Source organism: Ceratotherium simum, unplaced genomic scaffold (genome assembly GCF_057802395.1).
Source record: "Ceratotherium simum simum isolate JZ-2026a unplaced genomic scaffold, ASM5780239v1 HiC_scaffold_50, whole genome shotgun sequence".
Taxonomy (NCBI): Eukaryota; Metazoa; Chordata; class Mammalia; order Perissodactyla; family Rhinocerotidae; genus Ceratotherium; species Ceratotherium simum.
The window spans coordinates 115,845-135,000 of NW_028261266.1; the positions used below are offsets into that span (position 1 = coordinate 115,845).

The 19,156-nt window shown below is 50.3% G+C and overlaps 1 protein-coding gene and 1 long non-coding RNA gene across 49 annotated transcripts in view; one reads left to right on the forward strand and one right to left on the reverse strand.

The window, feature by feature from the left end:
* Window positions 1-19,156, reverse strand: part of LOC147911169 (uncharacterized) — a 159,688-nt gene that overhangs the window by 110,765 nt on the left and 29,767 nt on the right. For 25 of the 47 annotated variants that reach the window (XR_015551471.1, XR_015551467.1, XR_015551485.1 and 22 more), the window contains 9 exons: window positions 16,228-18,074; window positions 15,293-15,456; window positions 13,220-15,206; window positions 11,064-12,630; window positions 10,007-10,221; window positions 9,073-9,639; window positions 8,781-8,871; window positions 8,300-8,452; window positions 7,862-8,041 (listed from right to left, as the gene is read on the reverse strand). The exons of 1 other annotated variant lie outside the window; for it this stretch is intronic. The gene's annotated coding sequence lies outside the window, so the exon portion shown is untranslated. 21 more of the 47 variants (XR_015551450.1, XR_015551460.1, XR_015551455.1 and 18 more) reach the window with 21 other exon arrangements.
* LOC147911171 (uncharacterized) overlaps window positions 16,116-19,156 on the forward strand; it is a 7,494-nt gene continuing 4,453 nt past the window's right edge. Inside the window, exon 1 of one of the 2 annotated variants that reach the window (XR_015551505.1) lies at window positions 16,116-16,505. This is a non-coding gene — a long non-coding RNA (uncharacterized LOC147911171). The remainder of the gene's footprint in view (window positions 16,506-19,156) is intronic. The other variant, XR_015551504.1, reaches the window with a different exon arrangement.

Below are 19,156 nucleotides of genomic sequence, written 5' to 3' on the forward strand. Positions count from 1 at the left end.
CCAAGTGGGGTTCAACCTAGGAAGGCAAAGTTGGTTTAACACTGAAAAGTCAATAAATGCAATTCAAAATACCAACCAACCAAAGGAAAAATCACCTATGATGATCACAATAAATGCAGAAAAGCTTCTGACAAAATTCAACACACATTCATTCATGATAAATTTAAAATTTAGGAAACAAGAAAAAGAAGGAAATTTCCTCAAGCATTTGACAAAATTCAATACACATTCATGATAAATTTAAAATTCAGGAAACAAGAAAAAAAAGGAAATTTCCTCAAGCATTTGATACACACTCGTGATAAATTTAAAATTTAGGAAACAAGAAAAAGAAGGAAATTTCCTCAAGCTGACAAAGGGATCTATGAAAAACCTAGGGTTAACATCATAATTAATGATGTATGACTGAATGCTTTCCCCCTAAGATAAAGAACAAGGCAAGAAGATCCACTCTCACCACTTCTATTCAATAGTATATGGAGGTCCTAGACAACAGATGGGAAAAATAAATAAAAGGCATACATGTTGGAAAGGAGTAAGTAAAACTATCTTTATTTGCAGAAGACACGATCATGGGGGGAAAGGTTATTAAAACTACCAAGTGACTTTAGCTAAGTGGAAGATATAAATTCAATATACAAAACCAAACTGTATTTCTACATACTAGCTAACAACTAGAAATGAAATCTTTTAACACTACCATTTATCATAGCACACAAAAACATGACACATTTGAGGGGATAAATTTAACAAAACATGTGTAAGATATGTGATCCCACTTCAAGGAGCTAAAAAAAAGAGCAAAGCAAACCCAAAGGAAACTGAAGGAAAGAAATAAGCAGGAGCAGAAATCAACAAAATTGAAAACAGACATGGAGAAAAATAACCAAGCTAAAAGCTGGTTCCTTGAAAAGAGCAACAAATTGTCTACATGTATAAACTCATAGCTAGAACGATCAAGATAAAAAAATAAATCAATAAAGAGGGCATACGTCATCAGTATTAAGAATGAAAGAGAAATGATCTCCACAGGTCCTACAGACAATAAAAGGATAATAAGAGAATATCCTCAACAACTTTAGCCAACAAATTCAACAACTTAGAAGAACTGGTAAAATTCCTTGAAAGACAACTCCCAAAGCTCATTCAAGAAACAGATAACCTGCACAGACCCATATCTATTACATAAATTGAATTCCTAGTTAAAAACTAAGCTCAGAGGGCTACACTGGTCAATTCCACCAAATATTTAAGAAAGAACTAATACTGATGCTACAAAATGAGACCATTTTATGAGATCATTTTATGGTTTTTGACACCAAAACCAGATGAAGATAACATAAGGAAACAAATCTACAGAACAATATCCCTCATGCAACTAGACACTAAAATCCTTAACACATGCTCAAATCAAATCCAGAAATATTTTAAAGGAATAAACATCACAACCAAATGAGGTTTATCACAACAATGAAAACTGATGCTCCTTCAATGTAATTAATCATATTAACAGAATAAAAGAGAAAAACCAGATGATCATCTCCATAGAAGCAGAAAAACAGTTGACAAAATTCAGCACCCACTGCTGATAAAAATTCTCAGCCAACTGGGAACAGACAGGAATTTTCTCAACCTGATAAACGGCACCTACAAAAAACCTTCAGCTAATTTCATACTTCACGGTGAAATACTGAACACTTTCCTCCTAAGACTAGCAACAAGACAAGGACGGATGTCCACTCGCACCACTGCTATTCAACATTGTGCTGACAGCCACAACAAGGATGAATCTCAAAATTATCATGCTGAGGGAAAGAAGCCAGACATAAGAAGAGCACATAGCGTACGATTACCTTAATACAAAATGCAGACTACTCTAAAATGACAAAAACTATGCCTGTGTTTTCCTGGGACCCAGAGGCAGAGCAAGGAATGGACTGTAAAGGGACACAAGGAACCTCTGGGGGGGTGATGGAAATGCTGTCTCATGGCTGTACACAACTGTCAAACTCATCCAATTGTACACCTTAAATGGATATAATTTATTTTACGGAAATCATTCCTCAGTAAGTTTCGTCAGAAAAATGATTAATACGTTTAAAAACAGAGAGAGAGAAACAAATGGATAAAAAGATGAATTTCAACACTCATGAAATCTACAGAAAAGTAATCAAATGGACATTCTATCATTGAAAAATATGATATCTGCAATTAAGAAGTTATTAGACGGCTTCAAAGCAAAGCAGCCAGAACTGAAGGCGTAATTAGAGAAACTCAGGTCCAACAGAAAATATCCAAACTTGCAGACATTTGGATCTGAAACTGAAGTTCGGAGAGAAGAGAATATAAAAAAGAATGAAAACAGTACAGAGCATGAGAGACGTGGGACACGGTCAACAAGTCTCACATCTGTGTAACCAGAAAGAGAGGGAAAAAGAATGGGGAATAGCAGCATTTGAAGGAATAACGTTTGAGAATTTTCCAACCCTGATGGCAGACTCGCACAATTTAAAAAGTTCTGTGAGCCGGGAGTAGGACCGAGAGAAAACACATGCACAGGCTCCGAGACGGAAAATCTTAAAACCGGGCAAAGAAAAAAGCATATGGCTTTCATAGAACAAAAAACAAAAGGCTGACTTTTCCACAACTTTTCCACCCCAGACCCCAGCCCAAGCCTCCAGCTCCTGCCCCTGACCTCAGCCGGCGACCCCCGATCCCAGGCCCAGCCCCCACCTCAGCTCGACCCCTGACCCCCGATCCCAGGCCCAGCCCAAGAACCCGGCTTGACCCCCGACCCCAGACCGGGTCCCTTACCTCCGCCGCGCCCCCGGCCCCGCCCGCGACCACTCACTCACCTGTCCCGCGGCAGAGGGCGTGCCCCCCCCCCCCCGCCGACTGGCGGGGGAGGCCGGGGCGGGGCTGAGGGGGGGGACGGGGCAATCCGGCCGGTGGCTCCTGAGTCCGAGGCAGTTGAGGCGGCAGCGGAGCCTGAGACGACCGAGCCCGAGGGGAGGGGAACCAGTCCCAGGCGACTGAGCCTGCAGCAGCTGAGCATCGCGCTCAAGTCCAGGCGCTGCGCGCAACGCCTCCCATCCCCTCTGCGCCGCTGACCGATCCCGCGCCGCTCGCCGCTCGACGCCGCTGGCCCCGCCCCCAAGCACTTGGAAAGGAACCGATGAACGTCAAGGGAGTGGGGGAGGGGTGGAGCCACTGGGGACGGTGGAGGGACCGGAAATTGGGGCGTGAAGGAGGCGGGGGTCTTGGGTGGGCTGGTCACAGGCCGTGAGAGGGGGCTGGGGCTGGTCACTTGTCGTAGGCGGGATCAGTGCAGGGGCGGAGCCCAAAGCCGGGCGGGCAGTAAACAGAACGGAGCAGGGCCACGGGCGGGGGTCACTGGCGGGGGCGTGACGGAGCTGGCGGGGGGTAAGCGGCGGTGGGGCCACAATGGCGGATGGAGACGGGTCCCGGGGCGGCGCTGGGGCCGGCCCCTGGAGGAGGTGTGCCACAGGTGGGGGAGGGACCGTGTCTGGCCGGGGCGTGGCCTGGGCGATGTTACGCTCGCCTCTCCCAGCGGGCCGCGTTCTGCAGTGGTCGGCGAAGCGCGCAGTCCTCGGACCGAGACCCCGCCCCGCCCGCATCCCCACCCCGTGACCGCACCCGGCCGTCCTCCTGCCGGCCGAGTTTCTCCTGCCCCTCCCCGGGCTGGCCTCGGACGTTCCCCCTCAGCTAGCCCGCCCCCACCTGTCCCGGCCACTGCGCAGGTGCCCTTTCTTTGCTCCACGCCGGGGAATCCGTGTGCCGGGCGATGCGTGACCCTCTGCCCGCCCCGGCCAACCCAGGACGAGTGGGCTTGCGCATCCACCTTCGCCGAGCGTGGTCGACACACCTGTCCGCAGGTGACGCCAGGAGCCTGACTGAGACCATCCGAAGAGCTGGGCTGTCCCAAGGAGACACAGAATGTCTCTGCTGCTTCCTTTCATTATCCTTGTTTTATTTCTATTCCGATCATTCATTTTCGTCGAACTGAACCCTCCCGTCTTATCTGTGCATAGTGGCCTAGTCTTCCTCCTCTGTGTCCCAGAGTGACTGTTCTCTTTGAGAAGAACAGGCTCTGATTAACAGATCAGTCTTGTGTGACTACATATAAATATCAAATCATTTAATCTTTAAAGAAAACATTTTACCTATGAGGAAACTGAAGCACAAGGATGTTGACTAAGCTTGCCAACATAGTCAATGGCAAACTCAGAGTTCCAGGAGGCATTCTGTCTCCATGTCTCCCGCTCTAAGCTCCTATGCATATTGACAGAGTTTTATACTGGTCCTTAATGACCTGCTGTTTCAAACATTGCCCTTCCTGGTGCCACAATATTTTTGGCTGGTATATAGGATTCTCAGACTTTTACGGCCTTTGATTATCCTTTAATTTTTAATAACACACTGTCTCAATTTACAAGACACAGTACAATTGAGGGAGTCTTTGTCCATACCTAAATGACCACTCTTTCTTTGGTGTATCTACTGTACTCTACACACACTTCTATCATAGCAACAGGCACAGAATTTGGCAACACACCAGTGTAGACATGGGGTGCCAGCTAAATCAGTGATTAGAGGGAAATTTATAGCCTTCAATGAGTAAATTAGAATAGAGGAAAGACTAATATCATTAATCTTAGCTTCCTTCCCAAGAACTAAAAACACAACTATCAAACTGGAAGAAGATGAGAATAAGGCAACAGTAAATATAAGAGCAGAAATCAATGACATAGAAAAATACAATGGAAGCAAGTCAACAAGGCTAAAAGTTGTTTTGTTGATATTAATAAAATTAGTAAACCCCTCGCAAAACAGATGGGAAAAAGAAAAGAAAAAGAAGAAACCAAATTACCGATATCAGGAATCAAAACATAGGCATCCTCTACAGGTCCCACAGATGTTAACAAGATACTAAGCAGATTTTATAAATATTTAGGATAAAAATTTGACATCAGAGATCAAAATGAACCACATTTTAAAAAACAACTAATCAAAAGTGACACACACACATACAGAAACATAAAACAGGAAAACTTCTCTATCTATTGACTAAAGTGAATCAATTATTTAAAAATCAAATCAAACAACCAATCGACAACAACAACAACAACAAAAACCTTGCCAAGGAAAACTCCAGACCAAGACTACTCAAAGATTCCAAGTGTAAGGAAGAAAAAAGAATCACCTAAATTTTCCAAATTCTCCCAAAGAGGGAGGAAAAGAGGAACTATTTTTCACTTTATTTTATGAGGCCAGCATCAAATTGATACCACAATTTGACCAGATCATTAGGAGAAAATAAATTTATAGATCATCTCTTTCATAAACATAGATATAAATATTCTAAGGAAAATATCATTCTATGAATTTAGCCATCTATGAAAACAGAATACATCAGTACTAAGTGGGATATACTGAAAAATTCAGGGGTGATTTAGCATTCAAAATTAAATCACAGAAACCATCCCATTAGCAGAAAAGTAAAAGAGAAAATTATATCATCATCTAGAATCAATATAAAACATAATTTAATAAAATTCAATATCATTCATTAAAAAAAACCTCTTGGGCTAGCCCCGGTAGCCTAGTGGTTAAGTTCAGCACCCTCCACTTCGTCGGCCCAGGTTAGGTTCCCGGGCACGGATCTACACCACTCGTCCGTGGCCATGCTGTGGCGGCGGCTCACATACACAGAGAAGAGGAAGATTAGCAGCAGATGTTAGCTCAGGGCGAATCTTCCTCATCAAAACAACAACAACAACAAAAAACTCTTAACACAAGAGTAAAAGTAGGCAACTTCATCTGGTTAAGTTTGTTTAAAATGAATCTATAGCAAACATCATACTTAATGCACAGTTATTGAAAGCTTTTTCACCTGGGATGAAAACCAGACAAAGATGGCCCTTATTACTCATTTGTTCAACATGCTACTGGAAGGGGAGTCAGGGCATTAACACAGTAGAAAGTAATAAAAGGCATAAGGATCAACAAACAAGAAATCAAACTGCCAGTAGATATGGATGGTACCATTGCATGAATGGGAAACTCACCATCATCTACAATTATTACAACAAAGAGGTTAATTTTAGTAAGGTCGCTGGATATAAGCTTGATATCTAGAATTAATTTATTGACATATGTCAACAACCCAAAAAGAGAAAATAAAACACTAAGGGCAGAATAGGAGGAAATATCTACAACAGATACGAACCAATAAAGGATCAGTTTATATTATATCTAAAAAAAAAATTCTCCAAATCGGTAAGAAAACACAAAAGACCCAACAGAAAAGTGAGCAGAGAGTGAGTATAAAGAAATAAAAGGTGCCGCTGCCTGTGTGTATTTGGGAAACTGTAACTCAAAAGAAGCGGGGAATTGCACCGTCCAGGTGACAGGATCCACGTGGGGATGCTGATTCCATCTAGTCAGCCAAGAGTAGCAACTATTGTGTGTCAGAAGGTAGGAAATAAACCTCACAAAAATTCAGGGCCACCCTCCTCAGTGAAATTTCACCACCTCCCAGTGGTGCTGGGCATGTTATAATATCACTTTTAAAGTGAAGGATGAGTGGTGTCATCTGGCCCCTCCCCTCTTACCAACAAAAAACGCATAATGCCTGGTGGGCCTCGTTGCATTTTGGAAGCAACAGAATCCTTATTAGGCTGGATGACTCAAGCTCGTTGACCGAGTGACCTAAAAATCTGCTTGTCTCGAGTAGGGCCCAGAACAAGAGAAGGCCCTGCAACAGGTCCAGGCATCGGGGTAAGCTGCTCTGCCACTGGGGCCATATGATCCAGCAGACCCAATGGTGCGTGAAGTGTCCCTGCATGTGGAGATGTTAGGTGGTGCCATTAGCAGGCCCCAATCAAGGAATCAGAACAGAGACTGTTAGGACTTGGGAGCAAAGCCCTGAGATCCACTGCAGATAATACTCTCCTTCGGAGAAACGTGTGTTGCTTGCTACTGGGCCTTAGTAGAGGCCGAATGCCTAACCATAGGCACCAAGTGACCATGTGACCTTGGCTGTCCGTTTTGAACTAGGTGCTACCTTACCTACCAAACCAGAACATTCGGTGTGCACAGCAGCACTCCATCCTCAAATGGAAGTGGTGTCTGTGAGATCAGGCTGCAGCAGGCACTGAAGGCATGATTAAGTTACATGAGGATATGGCTGAAATGTCCATGACCCCTACTCGGCCACATTACCTTCATTCTCCCAGACCCCACCTATGGCCTCATGGGGAAAATTCTACAATAAGTTGATTGAGGAAGAGAAATTTCTGCCCCAAAAGAATTGTATAAGGCAGTGCAGGGATGCTGGAAATTCTAGTTCACAGGGAGCAGTGATGTTTATGGAAGGAACTCCAGCTATAGCCTTAAAATCTGCATCACAAATCTTTCGCCTGGATATGAAACAAGCAAGAAAAGGAACTCTGAGGTCATGGACCAGGATCCCAGGAGGATTCCCATCTAGGTAAAGGTGATCACAGAGCCCCTGAGGACAACTGAGGAGGGAGAGTCCTGCCTGCCCTCAGTCCATCTGCAAATGACCTTCCTCTGGCCTTGTCCTTTCCACATGCCAATTTTTATCTTTTTATATGTTTTTCCACACTTAGTGCTGCTGCAATCCAGAGATTGATTAGAAAACTACAAGTTCCAATATTTGGTCAAAAGAAATCTCAAAAAATGAAGAAGAAAACATTCCTTCTTCCTCCAAAGCTGTAGAAAGGCAGCCACTGTCCTGCGGCAGGACGTGGTCCTGGCTGGTGCTATTTGAAAGACAGCCACATTTCAGTGGCTGTTGCTGTGCCTGTGAAGGTACCTCCAACCTCTAAATCCCAGGAGTTCGGAGGGGCTGTCTCTGCTCCTGGCCCAGGTGAATCACGGTGAAATTAACCTGTCCTCTGACGAAGGGGATCTTGAAGGTGTCCTGCAGCAGCCAGGGAGGAGGCTGGCGCTTCTCTCTTCTCCCACATACAATAATCTGTCACCCTGCAAGATTCTTTAATTCAAGGAGGAATGTGAGATTCTGTGTCTCATTTACATGAGCACAGGAAGTGAAAGAACCACACCACCATTCCCAGGCTGTAAAAGAAACAGGATTTTAATATAACATTCAAATCTAATACTTAGTATTAACCACAAATAACTATTGCCCCTCCCCAATAGGTAAATAAGTGCTGGGGTAAAGATGTCAGGGAGTTGGGGCAGGGTCGTCCCCTCTCTCTTTGGGCTTCAAAGACCTCAGGAAAAGGCTTACAATGTTTTCCTTCCCATCAGGGTGGGAGGAGCTGTCCCAATGCAACTCGAGTGTCCCAGCTGTGTCCCCACTGCTGAGGAAGAGGCTGCACTTGATCTGGTCTTAGGAGTGTGATCTGCCTCAGGTACAAGCTCTGTACTGGGAGCCTGGTGACTGAATAGAAGACACTGATTATTGGAGGCCTCCCCAGTATCACAGCCCACCTCCCTTCCCTGCACTGCACTCTGTGCTTTAAACCCTGTGCTGAGTGCTCAATCAGCAGCACCCCATTTGTCCCTGACATGTCAGCTGTCATTTAGCATCAGCCATTTCACAGAGGAAGAAACCAAGTCCCAGAAAGGTGAGGGCAATTGCCCATCACAGGACTGCTCAGCAGTGGAGCTGGGATCCCAGCACTGGCTGTCCAACTCCCCAGGCCCATGCTTAGCTCAGAAGCTTTACTGAGCCCCTAGATTCAGTTACTGCTGGTCCAGACACTCACTCAGCCCTGAGCTGGAAGATGGCAGGCTCTTCTTGGTCTTGAAGAACACTTGAATCTTGCTGGCCCACTGGAATGGCAGGACAGGCTGTAGCTACAAGACAGAGTGGACTTGTGAGCTACCAGGAGACACACCTCAGGCGTCCCTCCCAGAGCCTGCCAGCAGCTGGAGTCCCAGTGACCCACAGGTCACCGTGCAATAGAGTATGGGGCTCACCAGGGAACCATAGCCATAGGCTGTGGAGCTGGCCATCAGAGACTCTGCCCTGCCCACACCCCTCCTGCCCCACCTCACCTCTCATCCTTGCTAAGGGCTCCACGGCATAGAACCAGGCCCCAAAATGCTCCTCAGGCTCCAGGTTGTATTGATTTGCAGCCTCCTGGAGCAGCTAGATGTCTTCAATTTACTTTGAATTGCTGGGACAGAGGAAGGACAGGACAAAGACAGGGCCTGGGTAGGGGACCCTGCAGGGACCTTGTGGGGAGTAGAGAGAGGGGCAAGGAGCCAGTCTGGGGTCTTTGCTCACATGGGTACCCTCTTTCCCTCCAATTCCACCTGACATTTAAGGAAACTAATTCCTGAAGCAGAGCTGCTGGCCTAAGGTCCCAGAAAAACTCAGAGACCCACCAACCAGGTCAGTTCTTGTCCCCAGGGTTCACTGTCTTCCAGGAGGTCCCAGGTGACTGAGGGGGTAGTGGCAGCCCTATGCGGAGTGTCTGGTCCACCCGGGTGGTGCTCACACATAGAACAGCCCACCCATCTGGGAACTTGTTCCCATGTTGTCTTCAGACAGTGAATCGAGGGGCTCTGCAGAGCAGAGATGATGGCGTGCGGTGAGAAGTTCCTGAGGACTCGGCACTCCTGGGGAAGGAAAGAGACTGAGCTGTGAGGGGGAGCTGGAGCCCTGCTTCCTCTGGCTTCTGTCCCCTCATGGATGTCTCCTGTCCTAGATGAGACAGATACCCAGGGAACCCCGGGAGGGCACATATGGGACCCAAAAGGTAACACTCCCAGGTGGGAGGATTTTAGCTCAACCCAAGAGAGGGGCCCAGGAAGGAAGTGAGCTTCCCACCAGTGGGACTGGGAGTCAAGGTCAGAGTGGGCCTGGCAGGAGGGGCATAGGGACTGTGCAGGGGCTTAGAGCACAGACTTCAATCCTGAGAGCTGAGAAAGGGGAAGCAGTTCCCACGACTCCAGAGAGGGACTCCCTGGGCCTTTCACTACTTACCTGGGCCACCTGGATCCAAGCTTCACCACCCTGGCCCAGTCCTGGGCCATCATGCTCGGGTCCCTGAGGCAGGTAGTGATGACACAGTTGGCCACAGTGTTTAAGTGTGTGACAGTGGCACGGATGGTGGGCACCAGGTACTCATTTTCCCTGTTGGCCTGCTGGAACTAGATGATGTGCAGACAGTAGCAGGGCAGTGCCTTCTTGAACAGCTCCTGGGAAGGATGGAGGGTGTCACCCGGCCCTGCCACGCCCCAGCTTAGCGTCCACAGTCCACCACAGTCCCAGGCAGGGTCAGTGGTCAGAGCTGGAGCTCAGGAAGCTGAGGATGTGGTCTGAGGCTTGTGGGAGTCCCTGGGTTTTGTCTCTGTCCACTGAGGGCACCCAGCACAGGATGACTCATGACATAATACTGTGGGGATACTGTGGCATTTGCTCTCAGCCCAGTCTCACTTCCTCCAAGCACCAGAACCCGGCTCACACCTGCCCATCTCAAGGGGCATCTTCCACTCATTCTGATCACCCTCAGGTCAGACACCCCATTCAGATGCACATTCCCCCAAGGCAGTGACAACCATGGGCTTTGTTTGTCTCCCATGTAGTCAAGTACATATCGGGTGCCTAACAAGTGCTGAGGGTGTTAAGGCCTCCTGGGCAAATGGGTGATCCACCCAAGGACTTGGCAGCACTTCAGTGAGCTCCCTTCCCCAACCAAAGGGCCAGACTCTGCCCAACTTCCTCTCTGTTCTACTTCATTTATCTGCACAGCCACTCTGCACAGCAGGTGCTCTTAGTGCCCATCTCTACTGTCCACGTGGGGCAGTGAAGGCTTGGGGGTTAAGACAGTTTTTCATAGGGTTGGTGAGTAGGGGAGCAGGGATTTGGACTCAGATCATCAAATTCCGGATCAGAGAGTGGCAGGTCTGGGGCACCTGATGGCACAGGGAAGGCTGGCCCCACCCACGCTGAGAGCCTTGCTGCTCACTGCGTCCATAAGTGTCAACTGCTTTGCCACCAGGGGACAGAACTCCGAGAGGTTAGGCTTCTCCTCCCTCACCAGGTTCCTGGTGGTCACAGCCTGGAGGCAGGCAGGCTCTGGGGCTGGATCCAGCTCTGTCGTGATTTCTTCAGCTGGAGGCAGAATTTGCACTAGTGCTGCTGGTCCATCTGACTCCAGCTCAGGAGGTGGCACTGGGGCTGAAGTTGAGGTTGGCACTTGCTCCAACGCTAGAAGGGCTGATGGAGGTTACGACGCTGGCTCCAACTCTAGCACAAGTGTTGGAACTAGAGCTGGAGCTGGCTCTAGCCCAGGAGCTGGCCCTTACTCTGGCTCTGGAGCTGGCCCTTGCTCTGGAGCTATGGCTCGAGCAGGATAAAGAGAAGTTTCACCCACATACCTGACATTTCCTGTGCCTTTCCAAAGAGACGAAGGACTCCACGGCCTTTAAGGGAACTCCAGCCCATGAACCCCAGCACAGAGAGTCTTCCCAGACTGCAGTCCCCTCACCTTCCAGCTCTGCCTCAGTGGGCTCTAGATGCTCCAGTTGAACCCAGAGAAGGTTGGCAAGGCCCTCCAGGCCTGAGCCAGGCAAACTGACAAGTACATAAGGCAGCTTTAGGTTGAAACAGAGAAATGTAGGGACTCCCCGAAATCCTGCACTTGATCCAGCCAGGTTCCCACCACAGAGGAGATGGTACTGTGGGGAGGCAGTTGGGCCACAGAGTCAGAGGCCTGACCTTTCCTTCCACACTGCCCTCCCGAGGCACCCTTGTTTGTGTCTGGGCCCCTATGCCTGCCCCTTCCCATCCAAGGGAAAGTCCCATCCAGCCCTGACCCCTGTGTGGCTGTCAGGCAGGGACAGGTCTGCACATCCAGTAGGTTGAACTCAGAGTCTGTATGAGTCTCTTCTTCCAATAGACACTCTTCTCCCGAAGGGCCTGGACACAGCCTTCCATGCACCTGGGCAGCTGGACTGAAGACTAAGGCAGATTTGTGAGCAGGTTGCTCACACACCTGCTGTTCTGGGCCTGGTGGTGGTAGTCAGAAGGGGTAGATGTGGAGAAGGGGAGGCAGATGGAGATGGCGGTACGGTGGGCATGGGTCTCTAGGGGACAACTCGGCCCAGCCTCCCCTCTGGTTCCCAGAAGGCTGGGACCCCATCTACAGCTCTCTTTTACTCTTGTCCATCTGGAGTGGAAGCCATCAGACCTCAGCTCTCCCATGGGAATCAAAAGATGAGTAAGAACGAGGGTTCTGTCAGGCCCGCCCCAGTCATAGCTGCCATACTCTCAGCCTACCATGTTCGGTAGAGACAGGAGGCCCTCCTTCTGGACCCAAACACCACTCACTTATTTAGGTGGTCCTATGGTCTGTCATCCTAGTCAGAATATGGGAAGATGCCTCCAGATGTTGAAGAGGCTAAGAGGGCATCCCATGGGATGTATGGTGCCTCCCAAGCCGCCAGGCTGCCTCCAGCCAGCTGGACCTCCATCGGAGCGTTCCTGAGGCCAGTGGATGCAGGGGAGCCCTTCCCTGGGCTGGAGATCCTCTACCATCGCCTGCTGGACACCACAGATGGCTCCTTCACGGTCAGTTCCTCCAAGTCGAAAGACTTTTGGAATTCCTAGAACACACCAAGAAAAGTGGGACTTTCTTTCACTTCACGAACTGTTTGGATTATCCCTCGTTAGTAGTGAAGAAGAGACTGATCTTTTCCTTCACTTGAACCTTCATCAAACTACCTTTCTCTAGACGATATTGTGTAAATATTGTGTATATATTAAACTTGAGTGAATTCTTAATGGTGTCTGTCTCAGTGTTGCATTGAAAGTTGTAAATATGTGCCATGTAGCAGTCAAGACTTTTAGCAATCGACAGCAGTCTTGTTTCAGAGTAGTATTCCCAACAGTCGCGACTCACAAGTCGAAGGAGCTTTCTTGGACTAAGTATGTAGTGGTTAGAAAAAGAAAAAGCTGGTCGATCTCTCTGGGGATCAAGTTACATTGCCTGGTTAGAGAGAGGTTTGCCTTATTTTGTGACTTTATTCTAATGTGGCAACGGCTAAACAATTTTAAAGAAACAAATGATAAACTACGTGGAGGTTTCTCCTTGCACTACACGAAGGCCGAGGGAGAGTTTACTGATCGAGAGGAAATCACCTTTGACATCTGGGGGGAACCTCCTCGTTGCTGCCCTCGGCCCCCTCTACTCACCAGCTAACGCTCCACACTGGAAAGCTGAGGGAAGTCTCAGGGGTTTCTCTCCCATATGACGAAGTGAGGGTCTCGATCATACCTAGTTTCGCTCACAGATAATGTCCCCCAGTTAGGCAACGAGCACCAGCTGCGGATGACTCTAGTGGCAGGAAAGCAGCAAGTGGCAGTTGGAGCAAATAGGAGGGGTCACATGAGACAAATGGCAGAGACAGCATCAGCAGCACAGAAAGGATTTCTCCTCTTAAGTCGAGAGAAGGCAACAAACCAAAAACCTGTGCTTGCCTTGGAAACAGAGCAATGAAGACTAGAATGCGAGAGCCTGCCCTTGCGTTGCTGACATTTTAGGAAGGACAGGCAGGTGCTAAAGAATCAAATTGAGTAGCAGACATGGCATATTAGGTGATAACGAATGTTCTGGAGAAGAATAGACAAGGCAGGGTAAGGGGTGATGGGTGTGGGAATGGGGGGCGCACTTGCCTAGACACACACTCTCGGTGGGAGTGGTCACCTGAGCACTGAGGAGCCCTGGAGGAGAGCTCTGTAGGCAGGGGCCGCAGAACGGGCCACGGCTCTGAAGGCGGCATGAGCACGGTGAGTGTGAGAAGCGACCAGGAGCCAGAGTGGCCCGAATGCAGTGAGTGAAGCCAGAGAGAAGGGGGTCAAGGCCATCAGGGGTCAGAAGGTGGAGGGAGTCGAATCCTCCGTAAAGAGTTTGGTTTCCCTTTCAAAGGACAGAAGCTGCCATGGGGAAGAGGAGAACACAGGGAAACCTGTGGGAGAGCATGGCAGGGACTCGAGGCTGAGGATGGTGAAGGCTGCACCCGGGCAGCGGTGGAGGTGGAGACGGAGAGATGGGGTGGGATCCGGGACCTGTCCTGCAGGCAGAGACCGTGAGACGTGCCGATGCCTGTGGGTGTGAGAAAAGAGAGGAGTCGGCATGGGGACGGGAGCCCCAAGTGAGGGGTGGTGTCCTTCAGCGAGATGCGGGGAATGGCAGAGGAGTGCCTTTGGACGGGAAATCAGAATGGGTCTCGGTGAGAGTTAGGTTTCAGGGCCCCTCAGCCAGCAGAGTAGAAATACCAAATGTTCGGAGGAGACAGGTGTCTGCGCTCAGAGGAGCGTTCACGGCTGCAGATAGAAGTACGCAGGGGCATCGGGGAGGGAAGTTCCCGTAGCAGAGACGATGTCCAAGGGCCGAGAAGATCCCACAGGGTAAACTCCATGGGCCTGTTTGCGGCGAGAGCCCATCTTCCAGATGCAGAAGCTGAGGCCCAGAGAAGTGAAGTGAATATTGACCTCTTCCTTTCTCTTGAGTGGAAGGGTCAATAATCAGCCCAGGCCTGCCTCTGGTGTCCTGGGCTTGGAGGCCTCACAGATGAAAAGAGTAGAGAACAGAAGCCAGGTGTCCCATGGGCGCCAGGTGACCAGGTGAGCACAGGAAGCCTCAAGCAGCTGTCTTGAAGGTACACTGAGCCTGAATCCATTTGTGGGGTTGGGGGTGGTGGGGGCGGGTCGAGGGGGCTGGGAGGCCCTAAAGATGGTGTCTGTAGCTGGCGTGGGTTTTATGGTGGCATTTCTAGGGGACAGAGATGAAGCTGGCCTCTTTTCTTTCCTCTTGCTACTTCTCCTGTCCCCATTTCTTTCTTTGTGTTTGGCAGGGAGGGCCCGGGGTGATGCCAGTTCTCAGGTTTTAGGGCAGATCCTAGCTCTGGAAGTGGGGTTGCCTTTTAGAGCCAGGAGGAAGGGCCGAGAGGCCCAGACGTCGCTCCGGGCTCGAGGGCCTCACACGTTGCCATTTGTGGATGCGTCGTGAGGCTCCTCCTCAGAAGCAGGGCTGCTCAAGGAAGAGCTCACTTCCTAACATGCGGAAGAATACTTGCCGCAGTGGCTTGAAATGGGCCTCTCGAGGTGACATTTCAGTGACCTTTTCCCCTTCCTGAAGACGCATATAATGTTTACATTCCAAACGGGTATAGAACTGTACCTGGTGAAGAAAACAGATCTCTGAAGGCGCTAACCTCGAAAGCTCCCTAGATGTCAGTGACCGAGGGAGGAGGGGGTTCTTCTCACCTCCGTCTTGCCTTTGAGAGAGGAGCAGCATGTTTCCACTTTTGTGAACTTCCGGGAACCCCGCTGCCACCCGGATCCCTGGTTTGGCTGGGAAGGTGGGAGGTGGCGAAGCAAACATCCCGTCACCAGAGAATCCCGTCGAAGGCCGCACTTGGAAAATGAGTCTGCAAAGAAACAGTTCACGCCCCGTGTGGAGCCCTTGACCATCGTGTCGTGAACGTGCTCAGAGCCCAGAGGTGGGCAGGGGTGGACGGGGACGAGCGACTCCTTCTCCACTTGGGCCCTCCTGACCACCTGCAGCTCTAAGGGAACCCCCCCAAAGGGCCCCCGCTCAGTGCGGCTCCTGTGCCATGCCACGGTGCACCCCACTTCCGTGGGCACCTCTTATTAAATGTGTGCCCAGATGGTCCCTCGGGATGGGGCCCCGCCTGTTCTCCCCACCTGGAAGTCCAGCCCCGGGAGGCAGGCTGCGGTCCTGCACTGGACTGAATGTCCACTGTCTGGAACAGGGACTGCGGCTTTGGCGGCTCACAGGTCAGATTTACAGGAGGAAGGGAAGGGCCTGGCTGCCCTCAGTGCCAGCTCCTGGTGCTCTGTCACCCCACACTCACACAGCAGTGCCCTCCCCTCCTCCGTGCCGTGCTTCCTGCTGTCGCCTCCCTCAGGCTGCAGGGGCCTCTCTTCCCACCTGCCTCCAACCTTCAAGTCCTCCCTGTCCTTCAAGGCCTTGTCCAGATGCCACTCCCTCTGGACAAGCCGCCCCCTTCCACCCCCCCAGCCCCTCGCCACCGCCACCCTGCCCTCCCCGCCTCCTAATTACCCCATCACGTGCCCCCTCCTCACTGACTTGTTTCCAGGAGGCCCACCACCACCACACACACCCTTTATCGAGTAGTGTAGCTTTAGAGGCAGTCCCGAAGATGGTAGTGCCTTACCTTCCTCTCACTATGTTCTGCTTCAGTACTGGGGAGGCGTTTGGAGTCTGCCGCCTTGGTTTCTCAACTTTCGAGTTCAGGTTGTCTGTATCCAAACAATAACTCGCTGGGATTTTCACTAGGATTGTCTTGAATCTGTAGGTCCTGTTGGGAAGAGCTGACATCTGAACAATACTGAGACAACCTATGAAGAAACATGGAGGAAGTCTGCATTGCTGTTGGTCTTCTGTGATTTCTTCTGTCAGCGTTTTGTAGACCTCCTCACATCGATCTTGTGCGTAAGTTTTTAGATTTACACCTAAGTGTGTCATTTTTGATGCTAATATCAACGATGTGTTTGTAACTTTAAATTCCAGTTGTTCACTGTTAGTATAGAAGAGAGTTGAGAATCATTTTCAAGCCCGTTCATTAGCACGGTGATTAAGTCTTCCACAACCTGTGATGAGGCTCTGTTCTGCCTCGGGCTGTCTCTTCCGGCCTGGGATCCCTGGTCAGGAAGGTAGAGCCAGATCCAGTCCCCTGGGTGTTCACGGCACTCTTGATCCTACCGTCCCCCGGGGAGTGGAGGGTTTTGTGGGCTGTAAGCAGCGAAGAACCGCCACCGCCCCACTCTCCCCGGTTTGTTGCTGCACCCCCGCTGTCCCCATCCGAGAGACCGCTTGGTGCCGCTGTTCGCAAGCCAGTCGGCTAAACGACTTTTCACATCTGATCCCGTGATCGTCTATTTTCTTTGCACTCGAGACGAAACCTAAAATCTGCAGATTTATTTTCACGTACGCAATACTGCTACCACCTTGTACGGGCAGAACTTTGCGTGGACTCTACCCCCGCTTCTGCTCTGGGAAGACTTTGGCCAGGCGGGCCAATGGCCCTGGGAGGCCACCGTCAAGCTGTTCCCTTCTGTGAAGGAATTTCCGACCCGGCGACATGATGCAGGGAGCTCAGCTTCCAGGCATCCTCTATGGGGAATGTGGATCTGAGAATTTCTGCCTGTTCTTCCAAGGGGATACGCAGGGAAGGGGAATTCATGCAACCCACAGTGGACGTGTCCTGTGGTTTGCCTCTGACGACAAAGGGAGAGGCAAGTCCTGGCTGAGCTCCCTTCCTGTGACAGCCAGGAAGAGCCAACGCTACTGAGAGATGCCACAGCCTCGGAACAAATGCATGGCTGGGAGTGTACAGCCAAGTCAAGGGAAGGAGCACAGGCCTGTGAGACCAGAGCCAGCCTTGGGTCCTGCTCCAAATCCCAGAGAGGTGATCTGCAGTGTCCTGGAAAGGGAGGAGCTGGCTCGATCTCTGTGGTTCTTCTTTTATGATCGGAGTTTCGTGGGTGCAGGGGAATGTGCTGGAGTGGACCCCACGTCCCCGGCTCTGCCTTGAGCATGAGGAAGAGCCATGGGGCTCTTATCCCCCAGTTCTGTGCCGGGGAAAGAAAGATGCTTCCAGAAAATTCCCAAGGACTGAACTTGACTGTGAGCTCCCCGTGAGGCTGGGCCCGGAGGGAGCAGAAGCAGATACTGATAAGCCTTCCAGAACCGTGACTTCCCGCACAGGTCACACGCACATCCGTGGACACACACCATTCCTCACAACCACAGGGCAGACGCACAAGTTCGGGCGATTACCCTTCTCATGAGCTCCCCTCCCACAGCATCCGTTACGAGAAGTTGCATGACTGGGAGATACATTTAAGTACTCGTATATATCTTTAGCTGCTCTTCTACTCTTTACTGTTACATCTTCTTAAGCCGAGGACTATTTCCCGAGACGACCTTGAATAAATTAATTTGAAATCTGAAGACTAAGGAGGGACTGAACTACGATGACGTGTATGTCCACATGCAGATCTGGAAAAAGTCGCAGGCTTATTACAATCCAATAAAGTAGACTTTTGGTGCTCATGTAACTCAGTCATGCTTTTCTCTGCATTCACACTGCAGCTGTTATGATAGGGACTGGATAGGTACTGTGATAGGTATTGGAGACTAAGCGGTGACACTGACAGGGAGACGCTTGAGCAGAGACCTGAAGGGAAGGAGGGAGACCAGCACGTGGGTCTCACAGGACAGGGATTCAAGGCAGAGAGAAGAGGAAACGTCAAGCCCTGGGGCAGGAGCATCTTGGCGCACTCGTGGAGCAGGAAGGAGGCCTGCGAGGCTGGGGCAGAGCGCGTGAGGGCCCAGCTGTGCAGTTCGACCGGGGAGGTAACCGGGGGTCAGATCCCGTAGGGCTCCTGGGGCATGGGTGTGTTTGACTTGAACTCTGATGAGTGGAAAGCTGCTGGGGGCGTGAGCTGAGGACGCACCTGACTGGATCCTCTGGAGCTGGGTGGAGAACCGACTGCACTGCTGAGGGCAGGAGAAGGAGCTTGGTTAGGAGCAGCCACGCTCATTTGTCAAAAGGTGAAGGCGACTCTGAACAGGTAGGGTAGCGGGAGGCAAGGAATGGCCGGATGAGGGCATTACTCTGATGCTGGGAATGAAGGCTTTGCCGATGGGGTGGAGGTGAAGAGGAGAGAGGGGAGAGGTCAAGAAAGACCACAAAGCTGGGGCCTGAACCCCCGTCGGGGTGGAGTTGCCCACGTGGAAAAGAGGGAGAGCGGGTTCAGGGGAGAATTCGAGTATGATGTGGGCTCGTTCGATGTCCACATGGGGATGTCACGGGGGCAGCTGGGTGGGTGTGAGTCCGCACTGTATGGCAAGGCGTGGAAAGGATAAATAAACGTGGAAGTCACGACAGCACAGATGTCATTGAAGTCCGGAGACTGGCTAAGGTCAGCAAGGGATCAAAAGCGGTCCACGATCTACGTCCTGGGTCAAAACTAATGCTGAGAGGTTTGGGAGAAACACAGACGTCAGCAATGGAGACAGAGAAGGAAAGGCTACTGAGGTCAGAGAAACACGCCAGACGACGACAAGACAATCCTCGA